This window comes from Castor canadensis, chromosome 13 (genome assembly GCF_047511655.1).
Source record: "Castor canadensis chromosome 13, mCasCan1.hap1v2, whole genome shotgun sequence".
Classification (NCBI taxonomy): domain Eukaryota; kingdom Metazoa; phylum Chordata; class Mammalia; order Rodentia; family Castoridae; genus Castor; species Castor canadensis.
The window spans coordinates 87,069,783-87,079,175 of NC_133398.1; the positions used below are offsets into that span (position 1 = coordinate 87,069,783).

The 9,393-nt window shown below is 39.9% G+C and overlaps 1 pseudogene; it reads left to right on the top strand.

Moving 5' to 3' along the window:
* The first annotated feature begins 6,547 nt into the window (after positions 1-6,547).
* Positions 6,548-8,698, top strand: LOC109677847 (four and a half LIM domains protein 1 pseudogene; annotated as a pseudogene).
* The last annotated feature ends 695 nt before the right edge of the window (positions 8,699-9,393 follow it).

Consider the following 9,393-nt stretch of genomic DNA (forward strand, 5'->3'; position numbering starts at 1 on the left):
GCATTGTCCTCAGCCCACACCTCTCTCCATTAAGATAGGTTTAAGTTCCTGTACACAGGGTCCCCACTAATCTCTGTCTGCCTCCAACAATTTTGGCTTAGATCTGTTAGTCCAGTGTAATTATCATACTCAAAATCATCCTAGTTTGAACAATGATTTGTTTGGAAACCCACATCTATCATCTTAGAAGCTATTTTAAAATAAAGCCTGTGAGAAAAGCTACCATTTTTTGAGAAACAAGCTACCAATCAATTCCAGGCCTTCATAGAAGCAGAAAGTCACTTTGGAGTTGATCTTTTTCAACTCACCTGTACAAATGAATGGACTCTGTTGAATATTTTTAGAGTGTAAAGCCACCCATACTTCTGGAGGGATGGTATAAGGCTGTTTATAGTTTTTCAAAGATTGTGCCTCATGCTTCTTAGTAAATAGAATAGACAACCTATGGAGCCAGGAAATTTTTATTAAGGCCAAGAAATCTTCTAGGGTAAAGAAATTAAAATTCTGGCCTCATTCTATTTTTTGGTTCAATGGCATTATACTTCTCTTATGAGTTAAAATGCTTCCATCTGAGATTTGATGATAGGAAAGGAAACTAAGAGTCTCAAAGAGGACAGGAATCTGGATTGGAACCTAAAATCAAGCCAAAACCTGAAAGTTTATGGGTGGGGAGAAAGTTACCAAGCAGTCAACAGTCACAATCATATTTTAGAAATGGTGGCAGAGCATGTAAGGCACAAATTGAGACTTTAGTATGAAAACATGAAGGAGCAGTAGATAAAAATAGACTAAACTATGCAACGTCAGTCTCAGCAGCCTAAACTAAGAGCCATCTAGAAAAAGGTCCTGCTGGTAGACTGATAAGAATTTCTAGTTCTCTCCTCACCTGGTATTAGGAAACAAAAGTCACCACTTGAGACAAGTAAATGCCTATGGTACTTGGGTAATTCAGTGTCAATAAAATTCACAGGAGACAGAAAGCTTCTTATTAACATGAACAGTAGAAGAGTATTTCATGATTTGGAAGACAAAAGCAATATGACTATAATGCTCCTTAAAAAATAGGTTCAACTCCACGCCATCATTATTCACATATGAGTAAGTTAGGGTATTTTCAAATGTTAAAGAATAAGCAGTTAGTTATGAGGAAGAGAGGAAGCCCCTTACACATGGTATCTGAAGTAGAAAGGCTATTGTTTTAATCAGCCTCCTTCACACCCAGCTCCCCACCCACTGAAGCTCCAGGGACAGCCAGAGACAGCCATATGGAGAGACAAGGCCAGTTATGGAGACATTTTCAACTCTGACAAGAAATCTGCTTCATGGAAGAAGATAAACAAGGAAGAACTAATTATTAAGTTCAACATTGGCTCCTTAATTAAAATCTCCCTTTAGATTCAATCTAATTCTTGGACTGGTATTTAATAATATTAAGTTACAGTTATGAATGCATTTGCCCAAATATTTTCAGCTATGATTAAGATAAGCACTACCCATAGAGAAACAACCTTCCCAAGTTAAGTCATCTCTGAATGGAGCTTTAGCAAATTTTTTTGTTCTGGAGCTCAGATCTCTTATGAATATTACCTATCAGAAGGTACTTTCAGCACACACTTTTCAAAAGCTACCAAAGACCAAGTATCCAATACTATTGCCATGAACAATAAAAATATACATGTGTGCACAAATTCTCATGTATACATGCATGTATAGCAACAAAAAGTATTCCCCTTTTTCAGAGAGCTGTAAGAGAATGAGAAAGCTGCCTTATTGCACCTAGGCAGTTGATAAGGTATACAATAGCACTGCCATGTTCTGTGGCATCCTCTGAAACCATGAGGGCCCAGCTGCCCTTGCATATACTAAATACACTTAATGGAAAAAGGGAAAAGGAAAGAAAGTAGTAGTAATGAAGATTTGGGTAAAAAAAGATTTTCTTTTTCTGGAATTAGTGTCTTTTGACAAATAATATTATTGCCCAGATCTTTGTATCTATCCCTCTACTCCACTTCACTTCCGCTTGATACTTTCAAGTCTGGCCAGGCTCTGTACACTTGGGCTAAAGTGTGATATTTTCTTTCAATATGTTCATAGCTAGTTATGAATGTGTCTGATAAATAAAATCTTAGGATCAAAAATATGTTTTACTAATTACTAATTTATATTATTATTTATTATTCTTCTCAGAAAGAATATAAGAACTCATGTCCATCTCTGAATTTTTCATTATAGCCAGAAATGAACATGTCCAACCAACAATAGAGCAGAGAAATTCCATTCCTAGAGGTATCAGATTATCCATCAGCAATTTATTTATTTAATCACATACTTATTATTAATATTTGGCAGTACTGGGGCTTGAACTCAGGACCTCACATTTGCTAGGCAGACCTTCCACTTGAACCATGACTCTAATTCTTTTTGCTTTAGGTTATTTTTCAGATAAAGTCTGGCATTTTCTTTTCCTGGCCTGGCCTTGGACCTTGATCCTCCTACCTATTCCTACTACTTTGTTGGGATTGCAGACATGTATTCTATACCAAGCTTGTTTGTTGAGATAGGGTCTCACTACCTTTTGGCTTCCCAATCACCACCTCTTGAGTAGCTGGGATTATAGGTGTTAAGTCACCCCACTTAGTTCCTCTGTCAGCAATTTAGCACTATTTTCCTTCTACAGTGCTCTCTCCATAATGGCAGATTTGGAAACTTGGGTGCTATGTTACCTGCAGGGTTCCCCCTAGTTACGTTCTGCCAAAGGGAGAACCAGCTTGAGATTTGGAAGTTGGAGTAAAGGTTGAAGCCATTGCTGCTTCTGGGGCAGTAGCAGGAAGGTATATGGGCTCTGGAAGAGGTGCATGTAAGATTTTGATTGATCTTCCAGGTGCCATTAAGAGTAACACTGAACTTTGGAGCTACTAACGGATAAGATCATTGGCCAGACTTCTGTGCTTGTAGCACATTTTGATCTCCTGTCTTCTGGGGAAAGTTTCCCTGACACTTACTACTGTCACTTTCCAGTGTTTGGTGCTTCTGATTCCTATATTTAATTCTTTCTTCCTGAAACTCCTAGCATGGTTTTGGTTTCCCCACACTTGTACTGACACATCAGAATACATGAGTTGAAAGTAGAGGGTTGGTGTATCCACAAATCAAAATCTTGACTAGATAGAATCAGTAGAGGAATAAATGGCAAAGAGGGGAAAAAAGTTCTTTCTGTTATCCTAATAACATTACCATAATCTATTTTTACACATAATAGGAATTGCTCTTTCAAACATCCCTGATACATGGATTTAAAACCTACCACAATTTCCCTTGTTTACCAAAATCGCAAGACAGTATTCAGTTTATCGTTCCTGGTCCTTCGTAATGAGGCCATACTTTTCTTTCCAGTCCTGTCTTTCAGCATTCCTCTAAATGCCCTCTAGAAGAAAAAAAGAGACCTGATTCTATTCTTAGAACATCCCCCAAACCTCCCTGCTCCATATCTTCCTTCCTGTCATTCCTCCTACCAAACTGTCTGGATTGGGATTTCCAAAATCATTGTATCCTCTTTTCACTTGTCCCTCAAACCATCTATCATCCTTTCAACTACTCCTTCTCCTTTTTCTCCCATTCTTACTCCTCAGTAGGTCTTACCATGTGTCAGACATAGCACTAGTTCTTTATGTGCAGTATTCCAATTATTCCTTACAAAACTTTCAGTGGCAGGGACCATTGCTGGTCCCAATTTACTCATGAGGAAATGAAGGCTACAATAGGTTACATCCTTACTGCCACATCCTACGGTAAGTGGCAGAGCTACTGCTCAAATCCAGGTCCATAACTCCTAGCCAAAAGAATTTCCATCTTCCACGAAGTATCTTATGAAGTATCTTACAAGATAAATTCACTAATAGTAATTTAATAAATTAATAATAATAGTAACAGAGTTAGTAAGTTTCCCCAGGTTTCAGCCTGGAGGGATGACTCAAGCAGTAGAGCATCTGCCTAGCAAGCATAAAACCCTGAATTCAAACCTCAGTACTACAAAAAAAGTTTCCCCATAGACTTATAAAAAGACCCCTTCCACCAGCTGCAAGGCTGAGTCAGCTGCCACTCATGCCTTCCCACCACTAAGGAATTCCCAATTCATGATAATTCAGACTGCACCTCCAAGACATTGGTTTTCTTCTTCTGCCTGCCTTTTCTCCCTCTATATCCATCATTCTGAGATTTGATAATGCTTTCTTCAAATAGCAATTTTTATAATAAATTAATGGGAAAACAGTTTATTACTATTTAACAGCCAGAATATCTAGGCTAAACTTTTTTTGTGCTTGACCAATGGCATCATTCAACACAATTATCATGTTAGGTGTTTGGTAGAGGCTTCTTTGGATTTAAAAATCCAAAACAAGTCCTAAGAAAGCGTCATCACTGCATGATTAAGACTGTCATTATCCCTGTTGTGCTGTTATTAGCATTGTTTCTATTGTTACCTTATGGCTTTGAAATGAATGAAATTAAATGAAGCTAGCACAATACAGTGTTATTCCTAGACAGCTATTTTGTCATAAAAATCCAATTGATACTTTTGCTTGTACACATGACTTCTCATGTGAGAAGTACATTTCCTGGCCTGCTTTTTAGTATATTGCAATGCAAATAAAAGTAATGTGTGCAAAACCCATATCACTTTCTTAAACAGACAACCCTTGTCTTGGATTTATTTCCTTTACTTTTCCTGTGTACTGGAATGTAGGAATGTCTACAATCTAGGGATGGAGAAATAAGCTACTGGCCAACCAGGACAGCTTACTTTGGGGCATTTATATGCCCTTACCAGGAGGGGTTTATTTCATTTAATCTACTTTAATTTGGTCCTCTTTGTTATAGGAAATTATACATTATCCTACGTCTTCAAACAATAAAGTGCAGAATCATTTTGCCTTAAACTAAGACCTAGTATAATCTTACATAAAATATGCTCACTCCTCATTATTCAGATTCCATATTTGTGAATTCATCTATTTGCTAAAATATATTTGTAACCCCCAAATCAACACTTGTGGCAGTTTGGCAGTCATTTGTGGGTACACATATTTGGTAAAGGCAAAAAATATGAATTGTTGGACTACAAGTTCCGAGCTGAGGTTGAAGAAAATAACATTGTGCTTTTGTGTTTCGGCTTACATATGGTAAGCACACGTTCTTCTCATGGCATATTTAGAGCCATGTTTTTTGTACTTTTTGGGGGGGTGGGCAGATAATTCCAAAGTTTAAAATGACTCCTGGGAACACTGCTGAACTCTAAACAGAGTTCTTAAATGCGAGAAGTTGATATATATGTGAGAAAATAAGTGGGTTAGATAAGCTTTGTTCAGGCACAACTATAATGCTCAATATTAGTGAATCAACAATATATATTAAATAAAAACTGTCCCTAACCAAAAACACACAGAACGCTGATTATATCTTGATTGACAAAAATGTGACTAAAGGCTTGAAGGAACCTAACCCCGTATTTACTCTAGGAGTGGTCAGTATTCACTAGATCAGTGTTCATGACAGCATTGTAGAACACAGTTACAGTGAATAATGAGGACAAACTATGTTTAATCTCCTCATCCCCTATCTGGATATTATAATGAGGTCTCACTCCAATTGTTACCTTTCAGGTAAAGAAAGAAAACCACCAGCTCTACTTATATATATGGTTGGGGACACTGAGTAAACTGTAAATGAAAACTTTGCCTGTCTTACAGACTTTTTAGGCAGTAAATTTGAGAACATAACCACAAACCAGGCAAAGCCATCCTAACTACCTACATACTTGCAGTAGAGAAATGAAAAATGAAAAAGACAACAGAAGGCACCCAGTCTATCTCTTCTTTACACTGGGGCCTTGGACCACAATACAGGTTGATAGCTAACAGCGAGCAAAACCCCTGGTCTCCCAGCTCCAAACCAGGACTACACAAGGTTTGCCAGACATATTCATGGGATGAGAAAGGTTTCTTTCTTTAGGTGCAGTGAAGGGAAGTAAAGGATGCAAGTGAACTGAGCACTGGAAATAGAGTTGTATGGAGAGCTGGAACCTCCAGATACACTGACCTCTCTCTGCCCGGGCACTGCACTCCTTTTCCTATGTTGCTGATTTCAGGCAGGCTGAAACATTGTGACTTTCCTGTCACCTGACTTGGGGCTCACAGTCAACCTCTAACTTTGTATTTGAAATCAACGTATTACCCAGACTCTGTGCAAGGCCCTGAAAACTAAGGCTATGTCACTAGAGTTGTCTGTTTCTCAGCAGAGGACTCTTGAATTATGTCTTGAATTGCTTTACCTCTTCTGAACCTGAGTTTAGCTTGCGGCCCTGTTTTCCTCTCTTGATTCTAGCATTCTTAATTAAGTGGCCGTATTTTAAACACCTGGTTCATCCAAGATTCTCACTTGCGGCGCGCCCTTCCCGCGCCCTGCATCCACCGCCCGGCGGAGGGGCTCAGTCCACAGCCGCCGCCGAGACAGCTGCGCAGGCGAGCATCCTCAGGCAGTAACTGGAAGCTGTTCTCAACTGCATCCAGCCCTTGAGAACATGTCCTGTTCTTCATACACCCAGTGTGAGGTCCCTCCAGATACAAGGAGGGCACCATGGCTGAGAAGTTCGACTGCCACTACTGCAGGGACCCCTTGCAGGGGAAGAAGTATGTGCAGAAGGATGGCCACCACTGCTGCCTGAAGTGCTTTGAAAAGTTCGGCCAACACCTCTGTGGAATGCTGCAATCCCATTGGAGCGGATTCCAACGAGGTGCACTACAAAAACCGCTACTGGCATGACACTTGCTTCCGCTGTGCCAAGTGCTTTCACCCCTTGACCAATGAGACATTTGTGTCCAAGGACAACAAGACCCTGTGCAACAAGTGCTACTCGGGAGGACTCCCCCAAGTGCAAAGGGTGCTTCAAGGCCATTGTGGCAGGAGACCAGAACGTGGAGTACAAGGGCACTGTCTGGCACAAAGACTGCATCACCTGCAGCAACTGCAAGCAAGTCATTGGAACTGAAAGCTTCTTCCCAAAAGGGGAGGACTTCTACTGCGTGACTTGCCACGAGACCAAGTTTGCCAAGCATTTCGTGAAGTGCAACAAGGCCGTCACATCTGGAAGAATCACTTACCAGGATCAGCCCTGGCATGCCGAGTGCTTTGTGTGTGTTACCTGCTGTAAGAAGCTGGCTGGGCAGCGTTTCACCGCTGTGGAGGACCAGTATTACTGCGTGGATTGCTACAAGAACTTTGTGGCCAAGAAGTGTGCTGGATGCAAGAACCCCATCACTGGGTTTGGTAAAGGCTCCAGTGTGGTGGCCTATAAAAGACAATCCTGGCACGACTACTGCTTCCACTGCAAAAAATGCTCCGTGAATCTGGCCAACAAGCGCTTTGTTTTTCACAAGGAGCAGGTGTATTGCCCTGACTGTGCCAAAAAGCTGTAAATTGACAGGGGCTTCTGTCCTGAAAATGGAATTTGAATCATGTTCTTTGTGTCCTTGCTCTCCCTGCCCTACACCATCAATAAGGGAACCGTGCTCTTTCACCTCTTTAAAGTTGCATCTTCTGTCCTTTCTCCCATTTTGCAATATTACTCAAATAAGGGCACACAGTGATCATATTAGGATTTAGCAAAACACAACCTTGCAGCAAAGTTAATTTCTCTATAGCTGCAACGAGAAAACAAAAACTTAGATAGATTTAATTCTTCTGCATATTTATCATAGAGCAGAAAAGTGCTAACCATTCAGCCACTTTGTGATGTAAGCAAGAAGCATAAGCATTAAAGCCCCCCACTGAGATACCTTTCAGGGCTCAGCTGGGACCCACAGTGCAGTCACAGGACATGCCAGAGTTGCAGTGGCTGCTCCAACTTGCTGCTCACCCTCTTCTGTAAGCTGAAAAAGAACTTGCTGGAATGCATGGTTTAACTTCCCCCTCAAAACTGACCTTCCTTCTATTCTTTTGTGCTTTCACGTGACTAACATGAATTTCCAGAAAATTAACATTTGAACTTAGTTGTAATTCTCAACTGACCTTTTCCCCTTACTAACATTTGAGTCCCTCCTGTGGCATGTTTTCTGAGCGTTCCTGCTTTAAATCATGGAACATACAGGCGATTTGGAAAGTGTAAACAGACCTGAAAAAGAAGCCTGTTTCAGAGCAACATCTTCACAGTGAATATTTTTGGAATTCTAACAAAACTAATTCTCCTGTCCTTTTGATTTTTTTTAATTAATGATATTTTTGTTTTAATTAATAGTAAAATAGTTTATGGGTTTGGAAACTTGCATGACAATATTGGAGCTCCCTCAGATGTTCTTGCAGTTTTGAGATTCATCCTATAGAAGTGACTGTAAAACTCTAGGAGGGTAGCTAAGCAGGCACCAGGCTGTCATCACCGTGAATATGACATTGCAAAACCGTGACAAGTTGAATCCCTTGTAACATAGTAGCTGTCTACTGTTTGTTCATGTGTTCAAGAGGACCACAAAATCTCCTCTTGTGATTCCTATGACTTTTCCTCAAGAGCTTAGCTGGATCTCTAGGGAATGGGGAGGCCACTGGCCTCACGGGCGAACCTGGTTTTCCATCTCCTGCTTCACTGAAATGCAGGATCACTTACTTACTGCATTCTCCATTACTATATTACATATATAATGAGACAATATCAGAACAATATCAGAAGTAAACATGTAATGACAAAACATATTCACATTCTTGTAGGAGTGGTTGTAGATGCCAATGCCTCATTTCTGCATTTTGCCATTAGCTGTTAATCATCTAACGTTTCAGTGTATCCTTACAGAAATAAAACAGCATAGAAAAAACAAAACAAAAGATTCTCACTTGCCCCAATGCTATCTAAATAGCAATAACTATCACATCTAAATAGCAATATTATACACATGTATGGAAATATTACAATAAAATCCCTTTTGTACAAGTAATATGCACTAATAAAAGATCAAATAAATAAGTGAGAAGCAATTTCTTGATTATAGAATAGTCTATAGTTTTGTGGGCCTTTTAAACTTCTAAGACATTATTTGGCATATGGACTTTCCCCATATGATTCTCTGTAGGATATGAGAGAATACTAACTCCACTGAGAGAAAGAGAAGACCATTTCTGACAACCAACTTGCAGACTCCCAACAGTACCACCTGTGATTATGGGTGGCACAGGAAGCTTTGGAAGTTAAGTTCATAGAGGACAAAAACCTACTGACATGTATCAACCAGCCACAATTAATGCAGTGTGGGGATTTTAAAAAATATGAACTTACCCTGTGACTTCAGCATGCTGCAACAATGTCTGCACAGTGCCAAAAACATCCAGATGAAAATGGAGAACTCAGCCACT